Source organism: Rattus norvegicus, chromosome 18, assembly GCF_021556685.1.
Source record: "Rattus norvegicus strain SHRSP/BbbUtx chromosome 18, alternate assembly SHRSP_T2T, whole genome shotgun sequence".
Taxonomy (NCBI): domain Eukaryota; kingdom Metazoa; phylum Chordata; class Mammalia; order Rodentia; family Muridae; genus Rattus; species Rattus norvegicus.
In genome coordinates this window covers 31,957,151-31,982,276 of record NC_141551.1, presented here as the reverse complement: position 1 = coordinate 31,982,276, position 25,126 = coordinate 31,957,151, and the positions used below count along the sequence as shown (strand labels likewise).

Below are 25,126 nucleotides of genomic sequence, written 5' to 3'. Positions count from 1 at the left end.
TATAAATAAATAAATAAATAAATAAATAAATAAATAAATAAATAAATAAATAAATACTCTAGTGCTAAGGGAAAGCATACATATAGTCTTACTGTGCATTGTAAACCTTGCATGGGGACATCATTAGTGACCAGACTGATGAGCATGCGCACACATGTATGTTTGGAGACCCAGACTGTGATGACATAAGCTAGTGGACGGCCCCTGCATCCCCTTGGTCACTCTGAGCTCATCTTAGCTGCGAATCTGGCTCTTGTTTCCCAGTTTTGCTTTACCAAGTAAATGTGTATTTTAGTTTCCTAACCCCACAGTGAAATTATACTTCAAGCTTTACTCTGCTATGGAAACTATGTTTCTTTTTTTAAAAAAACAACAGCTTTATTAAAGGTATATTTCACACAGCACAGAATTCATCCTTTTACCTTTATTCAGTGGTTCTTCACATATTCAACCACCAGTACTCTTGTATTTCAGAATACTACATCCCCCACATAAGACATTTTTCCTTACATATTAGCAGTAGATTCTAAAAGGGAGAAAAAAATCATAACCAAGGACCTCTTTGTGTTTGACTATTTTGGATAGGCTGTGTAAAAAGAAGTATATGTGTGGTCTTTCGTGATAAAACTCTTTTTTTCTTAACATAATATTTTCTCAATATATCTACACCATAGCATGTGTCAATACTTTCTCCTCTTGTACAAATATTTTTTTATTTTATTAATGCATTCATATGTTGATTGATGTTGGGTTGTTTCTCCTTTGTGGCTGTCTTATATGCAGTATCACTAAGAGCATTTGTCTACACATTTTTATATGGAAATATTTTAAGGTTTTTTGGTTAAATGAACAGAGAAAGATTTGGTAAGTCATATAGAAACCCCATGTTAAACATTTTGTTGTTCTGTCAGAGTGTTAAATTGGCATTTCACAATCACATTAGAAGCTGCAGTAGGGTTCTGATTTTTCTGCGTTTTTACCAATACTTGTCATTGCTGCCTTTTAATTTAAGGTATTCTAAATGATGTATACTGATAATGGATAGCTGACCTTTTAACATTCCTAGTGATGTATAGTCTGGTACACCCTCCCATATGATTCTATTTTTTCCTCTTTTGTTGAAAGTAGATTTTTTTTCCTCATACAGTATGTCCTGACTACAGTTTCCTCTCCCTCTACACTTCTCAGTTTCTCCCCACTCTCACATCTAGACCCACTCACTTTCTGATTCTCATTAGAAAAGAATAGTCTTTGAAGGAATAACAACAAAACACAAAATGAAATAGAATCCGATAAAACATGAACCATTACAGAGATGTTGCACAGGCAAACCAAGAAAAGGAAAAGAAGCCCAAAAGAAGGCACTAGAATCAGAGACTCATGCCTTCACACACTCAGGAGTCCCATAAAACTGAGTGTTAAACTGAAAGCTAGAATAGGTTCCATGTGATTGTGTGCTTCTGGGATATCTTCCTGTAGAACTGTATACTCAAACCCTTTATAATCTTTTGACTAGCAAGTTTGTCATTTGGTCATTAGATTGAAAGAAATCTTTAGATATTCTGGACACTGTGTTCTTATACATGCTCTAAAGATACCGTCTCCCATTCTGTGGGTAGTGTTTTCACATATTTAAAATAGCATTCTTTGATGCACAAAACCTTTAATCCTCTTGAAGTCTGATTTATCCATTTATTTATTTTATTACTTGTGTTTTAGGCAGCTCTGAAAGATCCAAGTTCATGAAGATTCTTTCCTTAAACTTCTTCTCTGACCTTTATAGACTTGGCTTTTGCATTTGGTCTATGAACCATGTGAACTGATTTTCATATCAGATGCCAAGTAACTGCTCAACACTTTCCCTTTTGCCTTTGGATATCCAGTTCTCCGAGTCCTATTTGCTAAACTAGGGCTGGCTCTTTGACTATGCTGTCTCTTGCACAAATTCCAAAATCATGGGTCATCTAAATATGATCAATTTTTCCAAGGGTTTGGGTTTTTTGTTTGTTTTTGTTTTTGTTTTTGTTTTACCACTATAGATCCCTAGCATTACTACATGGGCTTACCTGTCTTGATGTCATTTTTCCAGGCAGAGAAGAAATACATTTTTATTTAGCCTGACGTAATTCCCTAAAATATGCATGTATCTCTCTGCATATAAAGTGGGCACCATGTTTTTCACTAATAGTTGCCTGTCATGATTTGATATCTGGGAGCCAGTCCTAAGGAATGACTACAATCAAACTGGTTGGTGATTAACTCAGGAATTGATTCTTTATACCAGCTAAGTAAGTTAGATTCAATTGGAAGACCTTCATGTGTGCTATCAGGAATGAAAAATCTATTTCCATAGCAAAATTACTAAATATGACATAGAAACCTAAGAGTGTCATGAATATTCTTAACCGTCAAAAGTGAAGAACTGTCAAAGAATAAAGCCAATGCGAAAGCAACATAAATGTGGGAGAGCCTAAAAATGAGCCCTGAATATATTGTCAACTTCTGCGCATAGTTGTCCTTGAAGCATTTAAAGTTTAAACAAGTGTGGGCCATTTATAATAAAAAGTGTCCCAATTAAGAAGAACAAGAGGACTGAGGAAACACACACACACACACACACACACACACACACACACACACACACACCACACACACATTTGCATAGTAGAATTAAAAGTGAATTTTTCACTTTACAAACATAATGTGGATGTACTAATTTGATGAAAGAATAAAGTAAGCCCACAACACTCTCCAGATGCTGTTTGAGACATTGGATAACTGAGTCAATCCTCCTTAGCAATACATGCATGTCATCATTTCAGTAGTACATTTTATAAAATACTGAAGTACTGTATTTTCATTTGCCTAGTTCGATCTACTTGGATCAACAATAATGTGTCTTGTGTAACTCCAGCACATACATTCCAAGGGCTATATTTTCTGTATGTTGTGGCAGGATAAAGACAATCAGTCAGTAGAATAATTAATAGTTCCTGTACATAGAAACTTGGGGTTCAGATGTGAAGTTAGACTTGATACTTGGAATGGAGGAGGAGCGTACTTCAATAAGTTTTGTCTCTCCCATTCAATAGGAAAAGGAAAAAGCTAGTGATTAACTAGCTGGTGCCTTTAATGTTCTTGAATTGTCTATGTTTGCTTTTACTCTTGAATAGATATGGATTCATAAGACATATATCCTATATACTGTTATTTAGCCTTCCTTATATATAAGATATAATATATATAATATATATTTTACATAATCATAAACATCACAACCAGAACTGATATCTGTCAACCCTATTTTTGCTCCAATTTTGCATGTATTTGTAAATTGCATCTAAATGTATGCTTACTCTATTACTATCTTACCACATATATTTTTATGATCTTTAGCACATCAATATATAGAAGAATTACATGCTCAGAAGAATCCACATCAATCTGACACTCATTCTCCAAACTCAGGGAGAAACTAATCTATTCTTAATGTCTCTAATTGCTTTACTTTAAGCATATTTTTAGTTTTTGGTGTTCATATTATGGTAATATTTGAAATATTTGGATGTGAAGCTTAGGAGAACACTGGGAGGCCTAAGAGTTCAACATCTTTTTATTTAGGTAGAATCCTCCAATAATAAGTATGTTCTTCATATATTATTTTTGAGCCTTAGCTACCTTACTAATTACAGTTTTCTCATAGGATGGTTTAAAATTTAAATGAATAATGTGTTTAAAATGTGTACTCAGTTACTTAAAACAGAGAACCACTGACACATCAACATATCAGTTTACCTCACAGCTAACCATAATTTCTGCAATGCTGTTCCCCTTAGGCGATTGGAATATTCACCTTCCACATTGTAGTCACAGGTAGATTTAATTTGATTTCCTGAAGTATTTCAAGGGCTGAGGGGATAGCTCAGTGAGGAAGGCATTTGTCTTGTAAGCAGAAAGACCTGAGACTAATCCTCATAGCCCACATCAAGAAAGCCAGGTACGTGGCAAGATAGTCCCACTTGTGGCATTAATGTTATGGGAGTAACCAACCATTTAATGCTTGGATTTAAGGATTGCTTGACAAAACTAAACTCATTGCTTGGATTGTAAACTGGTCTAAGAATGCATGGATGAGTAGGTTATTGGCCCTGGAAGAGAACTTACTGCTCTTGACTAAATTAAGAGAGTTTTAAAATGTCTCCTGTCTCCTAAGTACTTTGCATCTCTCAATCTTCATCACAGTAGCTTAATATATCATTACTTGTTCAGAACATAAAACCTAAATATATTTTTAAAGCCAGGTGTGGCATTGGGTACTTGTAATACTGGTGTTAAGGAGACAGAGACAAGTGGCTAACTGACCAGCCAGCCTAGCCAACTAATGAGCACCAGGCAAATGAGAGACCCTGTTTCAAAGACATGGTGGGTAGCATCTCAGAAATGACAGATCAAGTTTTCCTTTGCTCTCCACACACCTGTTCATACATGTATCCCATCTGTACATACATTTGTATCTGCATCCATATGAACACATATAAACATAATAAGGGGTTGGGGATTTGGCTCAGTGGTAGAGCGCTTACCTAGGAAGCGCGAGGTCCTGGGTTCGGTCCCCAGCCCCAGAAAAAAAAACATAATAAAAAAATTAAAAATCAGTTCTGATAAATTGGATCTCTCTTCTACATCAACATGCTTTACTCTTCAATGACAAGCTTGTGCTTCTCCATTCTCTATCCCTTTCCCTGTGGATAGTCCCCACTAAACTCCTTGGCAACAAAAACAGTCTTTCAGGTCTCTACCATGTCTTCATCTCTTACGCTTACAGTCTATGACCAAAAGTATTTTAATGATGACTTTTCCTCTATTCCTTTGTTATTGTGGTTGCCTCATTCTGGGCATGCTCCTCACTCTCACCAATTTCTCTTTTATTAAATGACACTATCAAATGGGAGATCTCTTATTTCTCTCATATTAAAACAAAGCTTCTACTTTTGAACTAAAACCAAAAAAGACATTGTATAGTATTATTTTGAACATGAGAACAAGAAACAGATCCACATAAAACTTCTAAAACCGAAGTTATTTAATAACACAGAAAATTCTATATTTCTGGCTAGTTTTCTAAACATACATAATGAGTCTCAACGTCAATGGCTGCTTGGTTATTCATCTAAACCACTAGACATTTCCCTGGAAGTAATCAGCACACTCCTTTGTTTTCTCCCATATTGTTCAGCAGTAAAGAAGTGATGACTTATTTCTCCCTATTCTTTTCACAAAGGCTTTGCAACAAAGTGAGCATGGGACTCTCATATGCTCTACCTTCAGACTGACAAGACTTCCTGTCTTAGTTAGGGTTTTATTGCTGTGAACAAAAGCCATGACCAATGTAATTTTTATAAAGGACAACATTTAGCTGGGGCTGGCTTACAGGTTCAGAGGTTCAGTCCATTATCATCAAGGCGGGAGCATGGCAGCATGGTAGCATCCAGACAGGCATGGTGCAGGAGGAGCTGAGAGTTCTACATCTTTACTCAAAAGAAGTCAGGAGCAATCTGAACATCCTCAGGCAGCTAGAAGAAGAGTCTCCAAGCCCACCCCCACAGTGACACACTTCTTCCAACAAGGCCACACCTTCTAATAGTGCCACTCCCTGGGCCAAATATGCAAACCATCACACTTCCAAAAAACTTAGGAAATCAATTCCATTTCTTTGTCCTGTCTTTACTACTATTCTATCAATTTGGACCACTATTATCTCACCTAAAAACATTTGCAGCATCCATTTAGCTACTCTGTAGAGCATCCTGTCTGTAACCAGGTCATCCGCGCTGTTTCTCACTCCACAGCCAGCTTGATCTTCCAGAACTGGACACCCCATTGTGTCTTTTCTTTCCATGGATATTCTGATTCCACCATCTCCATTACTCCTTATCTATGCTATATTTATTTCAAACATCTCAATGCCTTTATGAATTTGCATTATGTTTTACTCTAATGATGAGCATGTACCCTTTGCCTGAAATACTTTTTGCTCAATTCTCACTTACCTCCCTGACTAGCTATAGAACATTCTCTCTTCCCAGATCCAGGGTTCCTCCAGAAGGACCTCAAGTCCAGGCCTGCTATCTCTTCCCTTCACACAGAATTCCCATCACTATAGTTACCATGCTGCCTTTCACTCACCAGTGCCTTACTAGGCTGCAGTGAGGTGAAAGTATGGAGGAATTGTCTTTATTCTGATCTTCTTTGCAGACCCAGAGTGAAGAACAGAAAAAGGGGTTTATAAACAAAGCTTCATCTTTCTTATAAATAAAAAAACTTGTGAAAAGTATTCTGATATTTATATAAGTGAAAAAGATATGGGGGAACAGTGTGGTGTAACCCTATAATATCATTTGAAGGATCCATTCCCTAATTATTTTTCATGAGCATGCATTATACCTCAAGTTTTAGTTTATATGCTGATTTTCATAATCCCTTCTTCCATACAAAAAATGTTAACTATAGTGTAAATATAGTCCTTCATGCCTTGGGTGATGACTCATAGAAGGTAATGACTATACAGTATCTACATGATCCACTCTAATTACTGTCTTTCTGAGGGAACTTTCTCTTACAATATGGTGCAGAACCAAGGATCCTGAGTTTGCGATTACCAAGAGAAATTATGCCTTAACGCATGCACCACTCTAAAAGGGAGCTAGAACATTACATATTTCATTTATTTTGTAGTAAAATAATATTTTTCCGACAAGAGGCAGCTGCCATCCAACACATTCAAGGTCTTTATTTATATTTTCCATGAAGAGAAAGCTTTTGTTTTCTGTTTTGATTACTTTTCTTTGATGGTGTGCCCAGTACTACACGATGAAATGGGAAACATTTTTAAAAAGTCTGTGTCAGTTTACATCGCAGCAAAGACCCATGTCCTCTGAGAGCAGAGTTGACAAGCTTCATCTCTTTAGCATTTGCTCCATCCATCGAAACTCCTATCAGATGAAGACTGTCATAAAAAATCCCAGAAATGTCTTAGGTCTGCCCTCTCTGGCAGCTTATGGGCAAACAAAAATTTAAACATGCACATACCCATGTGCACAGATGCATATATACAAGAATGACTACTGTGGCTGCTTTAAATGGCAAAGAATTGAACAACATAATGCTCATTAAAAACTACCCGCTGAACGTATTGCAGCTTACACATAGTGTGGAATATATACAGCCATATAAAAAGAGTCAGAAATACCCACAAACCATGATCTGTTATTGAGTGAAAAGAAATAAGGATGAAGGAAAATGAGGGTAAAGCAATTCCTTCTAAGGGAAACGTGCCAGGTTTTGAGACATTACGTGACTTGTGGGGCTAGAAAGCCAAACAAGTAGGGCAGCTGGTTCAAATCAAGAGGAAGGTAAAGAGTTATCCAATCCCCCCAAAATCTCAAGGACTGCTAGGGGTAGGGCTGTTTTCTTCCTGCTCTGGACCTGCATGCACCTGCACAGGTAGCCTTAAAGCCCCCGCCCCTGCCACCCCTGAAGTAGTAACATAGCTTGGTGGTCAGATTACAGGCTAAGCTTTCTCTCTCCTTATAAGGTCATGTTCAGAAAGCACCTGGCATTCTTCTTAATGCAAACGAAGCATTACAAGCACCTCTGGCACCAGACAGTAATGTACACTCACCATGAAAACACCTATCCATTTCCTAAGGTCTATATAGTCTTTGCTCATTTCCAATTAGAAGAGCTGTTTCACTGAAAGCCATTTCTGGAGAAGGCTTCCCACTCCCAACCTCACCTCACAATGACAGAGATTATGTCTAATTCACTCACCTGACTAAGTTTCGTTCCTTGCAGACCAGCCTAGTATGCAATTGTGCCTGGATAACCCAAGGGGAAAAGCAAACCCAGAAAGCATGCCTTTGTGTAGATGTGTGGGTACAGAGACAGTTGTGGAAGATAGATGATAGATAGAAAGCTGATAGATAGAGGGGGATTGATTATGGGTGATAGTAGACAGATCAAAGTTTAAAGTGAACTATAGTTCATGGAGTGTAGTTTTCCATAAGTACCTAATTGTTAAGAGATATTTCTAACCATGAAACCGCATCCCAAACCCAAGCTAACTGCAGAAACTGGGCATCTGTGCTTGTCCAATCAACAACCAATTTTTACCATTAAGAATGAAAGCTAACTATAACCCAAATTATATGTCCAAGGGCTGATATTTGATCAACTCTAAATGATGGGTTTTTAAAAAAATGATAGCAAACATACTGTGTCTTATAAATGATGAAGATAATTACTGTTGACCCCAATTGTCAACTTGATGAGATCAAATCCCTTGGGAGATAAGCCTCTGGTCCTGCATATGAAGGGAACTCTTGATTACTTTATGAAATCTGGAAGACTCAACCACTGTGGGTAGAACCATTTCCTCGGCTGGGATCCTGGGCTATATGGGAAGAAGAAAGTAAACTAAGCACAGGGCTGCCTGTGAACCAAAAGCTACTCTCAGACTAGCTTGATCACAGCAAGAGAAAAGTAACAGATGCAATGTAAAACTCCTTAAGGTGGTTTAAATTTATTACAGAATACATATAATGTTTTTGGTTAAATCCTCCTTCTAGAGAAGACATTACCTCTAAAATAACCATGCCACGTTTGATTGAAATTCATTTCCACTTTTAATAATTTAATGCTGTTACAGGAGCTGTCACAGATATGAGCCAGTATTAGAAAGGCTGCCTTACACTGAGACAGAATCTGCAGCTGATTAGCTAGTAGTCTTCCTCCAAACTCTACTCTTTGAGACTAAGAAAACACATAAAATCCTTCTGTAACTCAGCTGCTCCTCAAAAAAGTAATTCCATGGATAATTATTAAATATTTTATCCCAGGATTAGAGGAGTGGGATACTAACTCAGAACAGACCTCTGACCTTGAGAGGAGCCTGGGAGTTCCTCCTCTCCAGTTTGAATGTCACTAGTTCTTTGTTGTCCCCATCTCCTAACATTTTTAATATAATTCCTAACCCAGACCATGCATTTAAAATAAACAAAAACTGTACGTATTTCTCCGGCTGTGATTTGAATAGCGTGATGGGCAGTTGGTCACCAAACTGGCCTTTCCTCTCCATCACATAAAAACACAATCTCCTGCACAGGCAAGTATTGGACAAACATTTATGAAAGACATCTCTTTCTTATGTGAGCTAAGTGGTTTCAATTCTTCTATTAAGCTTCTAATGTGTGGATGCACTGGCAGGCTCTACATGATCGAAACAAATGATTGGGGGAAAAATGATAAGTCACACATGTCATAGACGTTACAGTTTTTTAAAAGAAGAGATCAGATCCATTTTAGGAAATCCCAGTGAACTGTTTACATAAATTCAGTCACATGTCATAATTAAGTGATAATGACCTAAGTGGTTAAGGTTTTCAAGTAAAATAATTGAAGAAATCCCTAACTTGGTACATGATTCAGAATGAGGATTTACTGTTGTCGGTTGAATGCACATAGTTATAATAGATCAAAACTTCATTTGCTATTTTTGTTTTCAATATTTACCTATTCATCACTTGAAGCTGGGTTTTAGAAAGCACCAAAGGTTTGGTTATCACTCAAACCTTTGTCTTCTCTCTTAGGATAAATATACATATAATATTGATAAATCTTCAAACTGATAGCTACAAATGCTTCATTTGTGGCCAGCAATTAAAGCAGTAGTTCTCAACCTTCCTAATGTTGCAACTCTTTAATACAGTCCTTGTTGTGACGACCTCACACCATAAAATTATGTTGTTACTACTTAATGGGCATTTTGGTACTTGTAAAAGTAACTTTTATTTGTCTGATTTAATTGTCATCTTGTGGAGGCTTGCTGCTACTCTTTGTAGTTTGAAAGACTCTTTGTAGTTCTTTCTGAGCTTTGGTTCAACTCAGTTGTTCAGGATCAAACTCCTCTCCAAGCTGACTGTCTCAGTCTGGCTTCTCTCATCGTCTGACTGAATTGTTTTTCTTAGCCTCAAACTAACTCTGGCAATTTGTTTTAATATTCTAGCTCCTTCTTATTCTCTGGCTTCAACTGCCTCTGCTGACCTGCACTAAACTTCATGAACTCACAAATGAACTCAATTTCACTGCACTGAATTCACTATACTGACTACCCAATTGACTGACCTTACTCCACTGCACTGAACTCAATTGACTGAGCAGAACTCCCTCCCCACCTCTCTCTCTCTTTCTCTCCCTCCCCTCTCCCCTTTCCCCTCTCTCTCCCCCCTCCCCCTCCCCTTCTCTCTTCCCCTCTCCCCTCCCCGTCTCCCTTGTCTCCTCTCCCCCTTTCTCCTGTGCTACTCCTGAACAGCTGATCTTTTCTGTGCTCTTCTGGTAAGAAATAGGTATATCCTATCTCTGACTCATTCTGCTAAATCTTTCTCTGATTCCTCACTTTGTCTTTCTCTCAATTAGATGTCACTTTCAAACATGGCTGCTTCTTTCTACACACTAATTTTAACTTAATGATATATACTCAGGGCATGTCTGTATTCCAGCCAAAGGGATTAAAAGTGTGTGGTCCCTTGCCATGTTGCTGGATGAAAATTCTATAGCTGTTGTGCCAGCAAATGTTTGTGAACCCAAAAAGACCACCAAGGAGTTTATTCCAATGCAATCACATTAGGGTCTTTTTATTTAAGCTCAAGTTTGGCTTCGCAGCCAACACTGATACAGCAGGAAGGTGGATGCCTGAGCCTAGACAAGCACTTATAAAGGCAAGAATGGTGTACCTAGCCTGATACATACCTGGTCAGGTGCAATTATGACCTTATTATGTTAATAATTAGCTGGTACTGGGAGCCAAACCATGAGCTTAATGTCTGTTTTCCTCCTTATTCATGGCTGTTAGGAAGTGAAGTGTCAGGGGTAGGCTTGTAATCTGGATGTATAAATTTGTTGGGGAATAACCTGGAAACTGATGCTGAACACAGATCTTGTTGGAATGGGGGGTAACCTAGAAATGGTTAACTTGAGTTCAACCTAAGGTCAGGTTGTCTAAGACAGAGTCTGAACCCAAAAGATTTGTTCTCTCACGGCTATTGTTATTTCTCATAATGTAAAATATCTGCATTTTCTGATGGTCTTAGGTAACTCCTATGAAAGGATTGTTGGACCGCCCAAAGGTCATGACCCACAGGATGAGAATCACTGAATTAAAAGCTGGTAAGTGTCAAAAGGATCTTTGTTGTTGGATTTTATTCTCTTTTGCTGGTCTAACCAAAAGGCCCTTATGTTTTTCCATCCTGGTACATTACGCTTGTTTGGTTTAGTGTTGGTTCTTTTATGTGGAGGGATCTGAACCAAGGTCAGCATGCAAGGTCATCACCCTACCATGGAATTACACTCCCAACCTTTGCCAATATTTTGATACAGAGTCTTGTTTGTGGCCCTAACAAGCCAGGAACTTGAAATCCTTCTGCACAGTAGGAGGGATTTCAAGCCTGCACCACCATGCCTGACTCATAATTATTTTTGTTCAGTTGAACTTTTCTTATATATCTCAAATAATATTTTGCTGTTGAATCACGGATTTTCCATAATCACCCTTATGTTTGTGGTTATATAAATTTTTTTACATTAAATATATCTCAGTTAGTTGGAAGGAGGGTATTATCTTGGCTGATCTGAATTAATGTGAACACTTAATTACCAATCCAGTCATTACTTCATCCACATTTTTGATGTACTTAGTTTCTGCATGGAACATGTAAAAATGACCTTTGTTGAAAGAGCTTAGAAAAACAGGTCTTTGCACTGGGAGTCTATCTTTGAAGAACAGTGTCTGAGACATAAATAAGAATAGAAAATATGGTATAGAAGAAAATCTAGGCCCTACTGTGTGCCAAGGATGCTGGTAGTCAGTAAATCCACAGCTGCTACACATTAACAATTTAAATTATCATTTTTGAAAATAATTTTTAAAGAGACAAACTGTTTATAATTTCTCTGGGTTATGAAAAATGATATGTCATTAAAATTATTTCAAGCATTGCTTTTACAACTATCAAATGACTTTTGTTTCCCACATTTACAACTTAATTATTGTGAACAAAGGTGTACGAAGAGCTTTTTATTCTGTTTTGATTTTGCACACACTCCATGTTCTTGCCAAATAATCTTTTAAGTTAGCTTGTGTTGGGTCATCTTCAAAGCATTACTTCACTTGAAACCCAAAACAAAGCAACTCTGAAGTTGTCCTTCCTGCCTTAACTCTGCTCCCATTTTCAATCACTTTCCTTAACAATTGCTGCTCTTTCCAATCCAACACAAAATCTCATGAAAAAGAAGATAAGAAAAGATGGAGAGATAGAGGTAAAGTAACAGGCTGTCCACATGGTAAAGAGCTTCAGGCAGAAGAACAAGTAAAGCAGGGAACAAGTCATGCCAGCACTGGGGTTTACAGTGACCTAGGGTTCCTAAGCAGGAAGAAAAGCAAAGCAATTCAGGTGATGTTCCTACTTCCCTGTTAACTGGGCAAATTCCCATATCATGTGAATAGCAGGAATATCTTCTTCATGGAAAAAGGAACGAATTCAAATCTTTTGTTTGAAAATAGCTTCAGAAGTCATATGCATCATAAGTTTATTTTGCCGTTGGAGGCAAAAGAACTTGTTCCAGACTCCACATTTGGCCAGAGACAGAGCACAGATTAGGTCCTGTCCTCACTTTTGTTCTCTAATACAAGTCCCACTTTTTGTGGGCAAATATAGAAAATTAACTGTTACAAGTTGCATTATGTGAAGTCATTCTTTCTCCAATCCAGGGTGCCCAGAAGAAAACTATAAACAGGATCAACAAAACACAATGACATCATTATGATGTAGCATAAAACAAATACCTCCTACCCTAACTACATCCTTGCTCTGAACATACCTGACCCTGTGTGTTTGTATATGGGAGAGAAGAGGAGATGTTTATATTTTTGCATGTGAGCACACACACATGGAAGCCAGAGGTTTGTGTCATGTGTCCATCTCTTTTGCTTTCTACCTCATATTTGAAGGTAGAGTCCAGAGTCTCCCACTGAACCTGAAGCTCACCAGTTTGGCCAGCAAGGTCCAGGGAGTTCCCAGTCTCTGCCTATCCTGTGCTAGGATAATAGGCTTGTGCCGTAGGCCCATTTTTTCCTTTTTTTTTTTCTGGGGCTGGGGACCGAACCCAGGACCTTGTGCTTCCTAGGCAAGCGCTCTACCACTGAGCCAAATCCCCAACCCCGTCCATTTTTTATATGTGTGTTGGAAGTCTGACTTCAAGTCCTCATGCTTGTGCAGCAAGCACTTTAGTGGTTGAACCAGGTCCAAAATTCCTGAAAAGAGTATTTGTGGGTATATCTGTGTGGATATATCTGTGTGTGTGTGTGTGTGTGTGTGTGTGTGTGTGTGTGTGTGTGTGTGTGTGTATACACATAGAGTGTGAGCATATCCTTGTGTAGGGAATTAGTTGACATCAAGTGTCTTCTTCACTTACATTTCAAATGTTATTCCCTTTCCTGGTTTCCTGTCCATAAACCCCAATCCCCTCCCCCCACCCCCTACAGGTGTTCTCCCCATCCATCCCCCTTACTGCCCCCTGACATTCCCCTGCACTGGGAGTCTAACCTTGGAAGGACCAAGGGCTTAGCCTTCCACTAGTGCCCCAACAAGGCTATTCTCTGCTACATATGCAGTTGAAGCCCTGGGTCAGTCCATATATAGTCTTTCGGTAGTGGTTTAGTCCCTGGAAGCTCTGGCTGGTTGGCATTGTTGTTCTTATGGGGTTGAAATCTCCTTCAGCTCTTTCAGTCCTTCCTCTAATTCTGCCCAAGGGGGTCCTGTTCTCTGTTCAGTGGTTTGCTGCTAGCATTGACCTCTGTATTGGACATGCTCTGGATGTGTCTCTCAGGAGAGATCTATAACCAATCCTTTTCAGCATGCACTTTTTAGCTTCATCAATCTTACCTAGTTTTGGTGGCTGTATATATATGGGCCACATGTGGGACAGGCTCTGCATGGCTGTTCCTTCAGTCGCTGCTCTAAACTTTGCTTCCATATCCCCTCCTATGGATTTTTTTTTTTACCCCTTTCAAGGAGTGGGAGCAACCGCATTTTGGTCATCCTTTTTCTTGAGCTTCCTGTGGTCTGTGGATTGCATCTTGGGTAACTCAAGCTTTTTGGCTAATATCCACTTATCAATGAGTGCATACCAAGTGTGTTTTTCTGTGATTGGGTTACGTCACTCAGGCTGATATTTTTCTAGTTCATTCTATTTGCCTATGAATTTCATGAAGTCTTTTTGATAGCTGACTAGTACTCCATTGTATATATGTACCACATTTTTTTAATCCATTCCATTGTTGAGGGACATCTGGGTTCTTTTCAGCTTCTGGCTATTATGAATAAGGCTGTTATGAACATAGCGGAGCATGTGTCTTTGTTGTATATTGGGGCATCTTTTGGGTATATGCCCAGGAGAGGTATAATGAATGTATATTTACAAATGTTCTATGTGTGTCCATTGCAAATGGATAATGTGCAGTCAAGTACCCAGGAAGACCAGTAGATGGTGGCCGAAGCCTTCAAACTCAGGTTACAGGTAGTTGTAAAGGGCCTGATTTGGGTGCTAGGAATTGAAACTGGGTCCTGCGCAAGTGCAGCAAGTACTCTTAACTGCAGGGTGGTCTCTCCAGGACTGTTTGCTGCAGGATCTTTCTATGAACCCAAAGCTCTCACCAATCAGTTAGACTAGTTGATCAGTGAACTCTTTTTTTCTTCAGTGTTCAAAACAAGAGTTTTATTTGCAAGAAAAGCTCCTTATAATTTTAACTGTCACCAATGGTTTCCATGTAATATGTGCCCTGGAGCAACACTGTCACAGGTGGGTGTGAGCATAGACACTCCTGGCCCCTTGAGTCTCAAAATTCCTAGAACACCAAACAGTGTTTCACATACCTCAAATATTCTGTATGCATACATTACAATATGCATGCTACCACTATGGAAGCCGAAGCTCACACAATTGCCAGTCTCTAACATTACAATCCTCAGACTCGAGACCCCATGGCCCCTTCAGCAGCAGACAATGCTCATTCTACTGGAGAAACATTTAGTCCTCTCCAGGGTAAGTGCTGGACCATGGTGGATGTGAGGAGGTACTAGCAAAGCTCGGGTAAGGAAGGTCTATGGAGGGTCAATCTTGTGTGTCAATTTGCCAAATCTCACCGTAAGCACAGGGATTGCAGAAGGATTTGCGCTAATCAGGTCAGGTAGGTGCTGTGACCATCTATGAAAGCCAAGAGCAAGGATGCTTTTTCTAAACACACCCTCTTCATTATTGAAGACATCTCATTAAGTGTGTGTGTATGTGTGTGTGTATGTTTGTCTGTCTGTCTGTCTGTCTGTCTGTCTCTCTCTCTCTCTCTCTCTCTCTGTGTGTGTGTGTGTGTGTGTGTGTGTGTGTGTGTGTGTGTGATCAGTGAACTCTTGAGCTCCAACTAGTTTTACCACATCAACAAAAATGGTTTCAGGTGAATAATGTAACATCTAGATTTTATACACTGCTAAGGGGGACTCAAGTTCTCTTGTTTGCACAGCAAGCATTTTTACCACCCTCCCTTCTTTCACAATGCTGGGGATCAGACTCAGGATTCATGTATACGAGATGGCTTAAGGTTTTTAATGCTGTGATAAAATACCCTTGGTGATCATAAACAAATTACGGAGGAAAGGTTTTATCTGGCTTACATTTCCATATCACAGCCCATCATCAAAGGAAGTCAGGGTAGGACCTTGGTGGTAGAGGCCATAGGGGTGATGCTTAGTGGCCTGCTCCCCATGGTTTGCTTAGCCTGCTTTCTTATACTGTCCAGAGCCACCTGTCTGGGATAGCTCTACCCACAATGGGCCGAGTCCTCCTATACTAATCATCAATCAAGAAAGTGTACCATAGGCTTATCAAGTGGGGACATTATTTTCAACTGAGGTTCTTTCTTTCAAAATGACTCTAGTTAATGCCAAATAGACTTGAAACTAGCCAGCATATTTTAAGAAAAAGAATACATCAAAATTTTACTGAAAGTTTGAGTATTAGGTTATTAATTGACATTTTAGTCTAATTTTTAAAAAGTACAATTAGATCACAAACACAATTAGGTAACTCAGTCTAAAACAAATGTCCACATAAAATAGCATCTAATGGTTGGGAAGATTGGTAAGTGGGTGCAGAGATTGCTCAGTGGGTAAGAGCAGTTTCTGTGTAAGCATTAGGATGTGAGTTCAAATCTTCATAACACACACACACACACAGAGAGAGAGAGAGAGAGAGAGAGAGAGACAGACAGACAGACAGACAGACACACACACACAGAGAGACAGACAGACAGACAGACAGACACACACACACACACACACACACACACACACACACATACACACACAAACACCACAGTCTTGGTATGGCCATATACCCAAACTCTATGGGAAGTAAAGATAAGAGAATTACTGCAGTGTAGGCTTAGATTTTTAAGACCTACTTTAAATAAGGGTTCTCAAATGCTTCCACCTCCCTTCTAGCCCACCATCCAAAGGCAGGGGAGAAAGATGGTAAATAGGACAAGGGGATGTGGACCTGCTAATAAATAGTTCCTGGGGTGATTCAAATCTCTGTCACGACACCAGCAGTCTAATTCAGTAGTGTCAGGTAGCAAACATGAATCAACAGTGATAGTGTCATCCAGCAGAAACTGCCAGTCCTCCACCAAAGCAGAACAAGTCATCAGGAGTGACCAGGAGCAGCTGGGATGGCAGGAGAAATTCTCCAAGGTGCCTCTCTCAATGAAGTGAGATCAGTGAAGATGAAGATGGGAGACCAGTGAAGCATTGCAAAGCTAGCTGTGCAAGCATACTGGCACTGTTCATTGAATCCTATTTGTACTTTCTTTAAACATCACATGTCCTCCCATGGGTCTTGCCCCAGCAAAACGTCATGTGAGGGAGCCTCACTTATGAGTCTATATCACCTGACATATCCAAAAACTTCCACTTCACTGTAGTCTATCGATTACCAGCCAAGTTTCAGGTTTAGTGAAAGACCCTGTCTCAAAGAAGTAAGGCAGAGAGGGATAACGCGGATGGCTGTTTCACTCCTCTACCCTCAGTGCATACATAGGATCACAAATGCCCACACTGAACATGCACATACAACACACATAGACCACTCATAAATGCCACTTCTACATAGATGCAAAAAGTAATTAAAATCATCTAAGAAAGTTTTAATAGCAATAGTTAAGGCAATTCATATACCAGTTACCCTAATTTAATTAGTTCACACTGTACACATGTGTAGAAACTGAACATTTCCAAAAGCAAAACACAACCCTTGCCACAAAGGGAATTAGAAATAGTTTGTTCTAAACCAAATGTAAACATCTATGGCACTAGAACATAGGTTCTGGTTGCATTGAATGACATGTCACAACATGAAAGTGCTTGCATTAACTTTTCTATTGTCACAGAAGAAAAAAAAGTCAAAATATTTGCAAAGTATTTGGGGTCGGGGTTATAACAAAGCAGAGAAGTATCTTCTATAGGTCTTAGATGTTATCTGATGATATTGTTTGTATAAGAGGAAAAAAGAAGGATTATGAGCAATTGTATTGAATAGTACTTTGTATCTTCATATAAATTAATCTTTTTAAAATAATGTTTTGAGGGTTTTGTACATGAGCACTGCATCTACACAGCTCTTTTCCTTCCTTCCCCCAACTCCTCTTGTGTTCTCTTCCCTTCCAAATCTATAATCTCTAATTATTATTGTTATACACAGACATGCACACATGCAAACATACACACATATATATGTATACATGCATACATACATATATACATACATATGCATTCATATATAACCTACTGAGACCATTTACCATTTTTCATATTTCATATGTCCAGGGCTGGACTCTTGAGGTTAGACATCAGATTTATGATCTTGTTACTGGAAGAAGTTACCTGCTAATCAAAAGGATGCTAGACTAGATATGTAGACAGACAATACATTTCCATAAGAGGACTACAAATAGTACAAATACCTCTGACTCTGGATCCTCAACAGTCTAGCTCTCTACCACAGCAGTGTCTCTCTTCACCATACGTTTTATTTTTTCTGAAATTTTCAGTTCACACATGTTATCTTATACATATAAACAATTATTATGTGTCACTATGATTTATTACTATTTGAAAAAAATGCAATGTTGGGATGTTGGGTCATCAAGTCTCAAAAATAAAGATACTAACTACCAAAGAAGACAGCTTGCATTTAATCCCCAAGATCCATATTAGAAGGAGAAAAATGACTAAGTTGTCCTCTGATGCCCCTCTCTGTCCCACTACACACAAAAATTAAAACCACAGTGTTGTATATCTTTAACCTATTTGATTTCATCGATCACATTGCAATGAGGTTGAACAGAGAAAAAGCAGCTGCCAATGACTCAATACCAGCCAGGGACTTTCCCCACTTGAGCAAATATCCAGAGAGAATAAAAGGACTCAAGGTGACAGCATACATGGTGAGTGCAAACTGGAGCACCATCTACTACACCAACTCTCTCACTAAGTTAGCATGCTTGTTCTTATTTCTAAAGCATCCTGCATCTTGATTCTTGCAGTTTGGCAAACTAATGGCTTTATATTCAGATGATGTCTTAGTGTTTTACCAATGTAAACAGATACCATGACCGAGACAACACTTATAAAGAACAGCATTTAATTGGGGCTGGCTTACAGGTTAGTAGGTTCAATCTATTATCATCATGAGGGGAACATGGCAGTGTCCAGGCAGATGTGGGGCTGGAGATGCTGAGAGTTCTACCTCTTGTTCTGAAGGCAGATGAGAAGGAAGATGAAAATGACTGGTTTCCATTTGATTGGAAGGAGGGTCTTAAATCCCATGCCCACAATGATACACTTCTTCCAACAAGTCCACACCTACTCCAACAAGGCCACACATCCAAATCATGCTACTCCCTGGGCCAAGCATATTCAAACCACCACAGGGAGCATTTGTCAATTATGTTATTTTTCTCTAGAAGCTCACCAAACCTCTCCAGATGTGGCTTCATCTGTAAGCTCCACTGTGCTCATATGAAAACATCTTCATTCCTAATCCCACTTTAGAAGAGCCATGATTTGTCTCTTTCTGCCATCACAGCTGGCTTGACTCTATACTTACTAGCACATTTAAAAAGTTTGATAAACATAATTAAGCAAGGGCAGTTGCTTTCCCTTTTCCCTTGGGAAGAGAATAAGAACAACTTATCCTCCTGATCCCAGACTACCCATGCTTTGGTTTCCCTCCCAATCACTAACCCATCAAATTCCCTTTCAAGTTAAGCGGTCCCCAGACCCTTTTCTTTCCTTTCATTTATCCAACTACAATAACCTCTTTCAATGCTTGGGAAAATTTATAAAGTTAGAATTAATAGAATTATCATAGTCTTTCCTTTAAATCTCCTTGAATGTAAGATTTTTAGAGTAAATAATACTAACCATAAATTTCAAATTTTGCAAAAGTTTCAATTACTTATGCATTTCTAACCATAAATTTTATATTACTTTTTTGTTTTTCCATTAATTTAATTGTTTATACACATCACACCCCAATCACAGTCCCCCTCCTCCCAGTTCCTCCTCACACAGCTCCTTATCCCATCCTCCTCTTACCTTATCCTCTGAGAAGGGGAAGACCTTCCCCCTGGGTAAAAAGCCACCCTAGCAATCAAGTCACAGCAGGACTAGGCACACCCTCTTCCACTGGGGCCAGACAAGATAGCCCAGTTAAGGGAACAGGATCCACAGGCAGGCAATTGAGTCAGCCTCACTCCACTTGTTGGCGGATCCTCATGAAGACCAAGCTACACATCTGATACATATGAGTGGGGAGGCATATGTCCAGTTCTGATTGGTGGTTCGGTCTCTGAGAACCCCCAAGGCTTCCAGTTACATTGATCTGTTGCTCTTTCTGTGGAGTTTCGATCTATTCCGGGCTCCTCAATCCTTCCCTCAACTCTTTGACAAGACTCCCGGAGCTTGATCTAATGGTCATCATAAGTGAATGGAGGGGGGAACTAGGTAGGAAAGAAGATGAGAAAAAGAACAGAGTGGGGGAAGATTAGGTGTAGGAAGAGCAAGGGAGAGAGACCTGGAAAGTGAAGGGAAATCAGTGGTGGAGGCAGGAGAGGAGCATCTCTAGGACAAATCAGAGACCTGGGATGAGAGAAGCTCCAGGAAGTCTGAGGGTGACTCTAGCTAAGACTCTAGCAGTGGGGGTTATGCAGCCTGAAGTGGCCACCTCCTGTAGCCAGGCAAGACTACCAGTGGACAGTAACCAATCACAAAAGCATTGCCATGAAATTTGTCCTGCCTACAAGAAGGGCAGGGACAAAGATACAGCAGAGACTGAAGGAACGGCCAACCAATGACTGGCCCAACTTGAGTTCCATCTTATGGGCAAGAACCAATCACTGATAATACTAATAATACTCTGTATGTTTGCACACAGGAGCCTAGCATAATTGTCCTCTGAGATGCTCCACCCAGTAATCTGCTGAAACAAGTGCAGAGACCCACAGCCAAATTTTGTATTATTTTTTACTCAGGTATAGAAGCCCTATTCCTATCTTAGCCATCTACTTCCATGAGTCAATAGAAGACAGAAAAAAGTTCAGGTGGTGTCAGTATGAGGGCATACATCTTTATTTCCAGGACTCAAGGCAGAGGCAGGCAGATCTCTGAGTTCCAGGCCAACCTGGTCTACAGAGCAAGTTCCAGGATAGTCATGGCTATATAGGAGATCCTATCTCAACATACCAACAGAAAGGAAGGTCACGTTTAAAGATAAATGTTTCCTGCTTGTTTAAACACCCAAACTAACAGTGATGATGAATAGAGTTTAAGGAATTGAAAAGACTTGAGGAAATATAGTCTCGGGAAATCATGTGAAAAATCAACATGACTACACTTCTGGCTATGTCACCTAACTTACCATCATATTTTTGGTGAAAGCAAATAAACAAACAAAAAATAAATAAACTTTCCCATCTAACTCAAACTATTTAGTCATTTTGCAAAGTGAAGGAAGCATGAAATAAACTTGAAAAGATAAAAATGACAAGAATTCAGGGTTGAAGAGGCTCATTTAATTGAGTACTTCTTGCCACACAAGCATGAAGAGGTAAGCAGAGTCCCACCCAGCACCCATGAAAAAGACAAGTATGATAATACACATCTCTAAACCCAGTGCTGGGAGGAGAGACACAGTAAATGTGCTCTTGGCTCTGGGATGACTGGCCAGCCATTTTACCTAAATCAGTAAGGTCTATGTTCAGTGAGGCACTCTGTCTCAAAAAGTGGAGTAGAGGGAGATTGAAGAAGACATTTGAAGTAGACTTGTAGCCTCTACACGCACAGGTTGTACACTCACACACACATACACACACACACACACCTCTCCAGTGTCCATGAGATGCAGGTAAAATCCATGTTCAGGCCCAACAACACACTGCAGATTCACCAAGGACCTTGCCTGCTTTCTGATGGAACCCTGCAGAAATTCTAAATTCAGCTTCCTTGATGTTTCAAACTATGGCAAGCCTCAAAGGAACCCAGTTAGCTATAAAAGCCCTGAACTTGAACTGAAAGAGGCAGGATATTTTTTAAGTAATAAAACAAAATAAACTTTTTTCCTCCCAAAGATCAAGAGAACTGAATGAATTGTTTACATAACTGGGTTTGGCTTACTTTATTCTCCAGATCCCTCTGTTAGCTCCATTAAGCACATGGGCTCACTTCACTGGCCATGTCCCCGTACATGGGAAAGTCATATGTGCATTGGAGTGCTGAATTTCTGACATAAAGAAGAGACTAATTTGCCCAAGGTGACTCTGTGCTGCAAATTCATAGCATAGACTTTTATATCAGTTCATGGTTTAACAAGATTTATCATGCAGTAGGAGCATTTCAATGATCTCTAGGGGAAAAAGTGCTTTTATTGAGAAAACAAGCCCATTGCTGGTAGTAAAGCTTTATTATAGGGTATTTCAATGCAGTAATAATTTATCACTATTAAGATTCCAAAACCAGTAGACTGGAGCCTTTAGGGTGTCTTGAATGTCAGTTTCAGACCTGGTAATGATGAGTAGAAATGAATAAAAGATATAAAAGAAAGGTTACAGAGGGCTTGTGCAGTGTCCATAGGCTAGCCCAGCCCTCTGGTAGAGTAGTGGTAACCTGTGTGGTCAGTGAGGAAAGAGGTACTCAAGTCACTTGCCTTGCTTCACCCCCAGAGCAGTTGCCTGGCATATAGCAAACAGCTATGTGTGTTTTTCTTTTATTAAGATCTATCAAATTTTATTATTTACTTAATCTTGCTGTTTATAAATTTAACATGAAATCCTTAAAGCAGCTCCATTCCACAGAAAAGGTCAAATATCCTAGGTCGAATTCACTATAAACAAAGCCTCAGATGGGTTTTCTTATATGAGAGATTTATTGAAGAAGAGGGGATCGTTTGAGAGTTCTAGATCATGATCGACATCAGAGACTGAAATTATAGGAAGAATAGGGTTCAGCACTTGTGTTCCTGGCATCAATCCACCTTTGGCAGCAGGCAAGACTTGGAATTTTGTCAGAGTTGGAAGAGGACAATTGTGAACTGTTATCTACTGTCATCCATCATCACCACCAACACAGTTGGGTGCCTTGACCTAGTGTGAGGTACCTGGGAAAAGCCAGGCCTGTGTCTGAAGTCACACACCTGAGCTTGACAGATGTGTCTTCACTAATCTTGCTCCATCAAGTCTCAGACTTGTTTCAAAAATATATCACTCAAATTCCATCCCTCCTGACTGAATGGCACGTGATACTAAGAACAAAAAGTAGGGCCAATTGGTTTAATCAAAGCATCCAAAAATGCCATCTTCCAGGAAATACCAGCAAGCATAGGGTACTAATCAGCATTGTGTTCCTAAAACAAAGACCCAATCATACTAATACTAACAGGAAAAGAAAGCATCAGACCCTCCCGCTGCTGAGGGCTTTACTTTGGAGAAGGGCTTCCAAGAAGAACATGATCTGATCCTATCTACTCAGCACCTGATCCAGGGCATCCACATATCCAAGGTTCAGGCACATTCAAGGACTCACCAGTCCTCGAACCTCCCACAGCACTCCTCATGCTGCCCGTCTGAGTTGATATCATATCCCTGATGCTTGCCTGCTGACCTCTACTGTGCGGCTGACTCTGCAGGGTGGGTCTTTGTCCATTACCACCTCTCTCCCCATCCTGAGCTGGGGTGCAGGTCTCCTTTGTTTAATGCCCTCCAAGTGATGGCTGCACTGCTCTTCCTATGCACACACCATGATCCTCTGATGGCTGGTGATTTTCTCACTGGATTGGCTACATTCTTGAAAGCAGAAAAGAAAAAAGATGACTGCTCATTTAGTTCCAAATAATAGACCCTCAAGCCAGCCCAGCTTAAGTTAAAATATATTTTGTTGGCTGCTCAGATGAGAGGCTGTTTTCAGACATGACTTTGAAGAATTCAAAGGATATCATTCTTCCACTGAGATTTGGCTGTTACCGTGACAGTGAACATGACCACATCTTTAGACTCACTGTTACATGTTAAAATTCCAATGAAAGATGCTAGCCTTTGTCCCAAAAAGTACATGACCTTTAATGACCAATGATTCCAAGAAAAGAGCAGTTCTTTCCATAGAAAACTTTGTCCACCCTATAGCTATCATTGACAACTTCTGAGCACACCCTTGCATATGGAAGATATGCCCATTGCTTGACTTGGGTTGTGTGTCCAACTTCCATTTTATTAATGGCCTGCTCTAATCCACATGAGTGGCCTACTGAATGGAACAGAGGAGTTCTGCTAACAAGGAACGAAGATTAAATGAAAGACAAACAACATCGGTACCCACCCACCCCAGTATCAACTCCTGAAAGAGAAGCAAGTTTGGAAACAACAGCAAGAAAGGGGATGAAAGAGAGGAGGCATCGACCGAGAGGAGGGGAAGAGAGGTGCTGTTGTGGAGGACCCCACAGGCAGTCTTCAGCAGTTGACAGCCTGGCAGAGAACTGGGAAATGAAGCCTGAGGTCTGCAGGTCAATACACTTGAGAAGCCCTTGTTCTGAAACAGAGCAAAAGAAAAGTTCTCTCATTGTTTAAGGCAAATCGTATTGTTTTTATGGGCTTCAGAATAAGGTATCTAATAAAACCTCATGGATATGGGAACAAAAGTCATAAGGTTGCAGGCTTTAACAAGTTGTTAATAAAAATTATCTTTCATCTTTTAGAGACCTAATGAAAAGGACTGAAGTGTAAGAAGCCTTGCTGCTCTCGTCAGCCTTCTGTCTAAAATAAAAGTGAACGCTGGAGAGAAAGAAGGAAGAAAGGAAGGAGGCCAATGTAATAAATTCTTCAAATAGCAGAGTGTTAACTGTTCTGTGTCTACAGTTTAATTTTTCTTTATTGGTTTGCTTTTCTATTTTTTAAAAGAATACTGATCCACCCCCAACCTCTCTCTAAGGTTGGGTATTTTCTTGTCAGGACTACAGGATTTGTGGATTCGTATGTAAAAAATGTTTGAAGTCACATGGTGTGGTCACAGGCAGAAATCATCTGGGTCTTCACATATAATGCTGACACTGGTAACTCACCATTAACAGGCCGGAAGCACAGAGATGCCTCCTGAGGAGCAGGGACACTGCTGGTGTACTGTGGCCCTGGCAAAGGTTGAAGAAAGCTTTGATCATTCATCATCTAGGGCAGGTTTTGTTGTCATATCATATTTATTGTTAAAGGATGACACTTGCAACTGTGTGAGCCTGCGATCTTTAATACCAAAGACTAAACCTCACTGTTTCGTGAGTTAACTCATCTTCTTGCTGTGGTCAGATGATGCTGGACAGTCACTATCTGATCAAGTCGAGCCAACAACTGTCATACTACTATGGAAATTGAGAAGTGGCTTTTAATCTTTACCAACACCCCCCACCTGACAGCCCAATAGTGAAG

The 25,126-nt window shown here is 39.7% G+C and overlaps 1 long non-coding RNA gene across 1 annotated transcript; it reads left to right on the top strand.

The window, feature by feature from the left end:
* The first annotated feature begins 11,140 nt into the window (after nt 1–11,140).
* LOC147999752 (uncharacterized) lies at nt 11,141–24,539 on the top strand. Its single transcript, XR_015642928.1, has 2 exons — nt 11,141–11,223; nt 24,406–24,539. It is a non-coding gene; the product is annotated as an uncharacterized LOC147999752 (long non-coding RNA).
* Nucleotides 24,540–25,126: the final 587 nt, after the last annotated feature.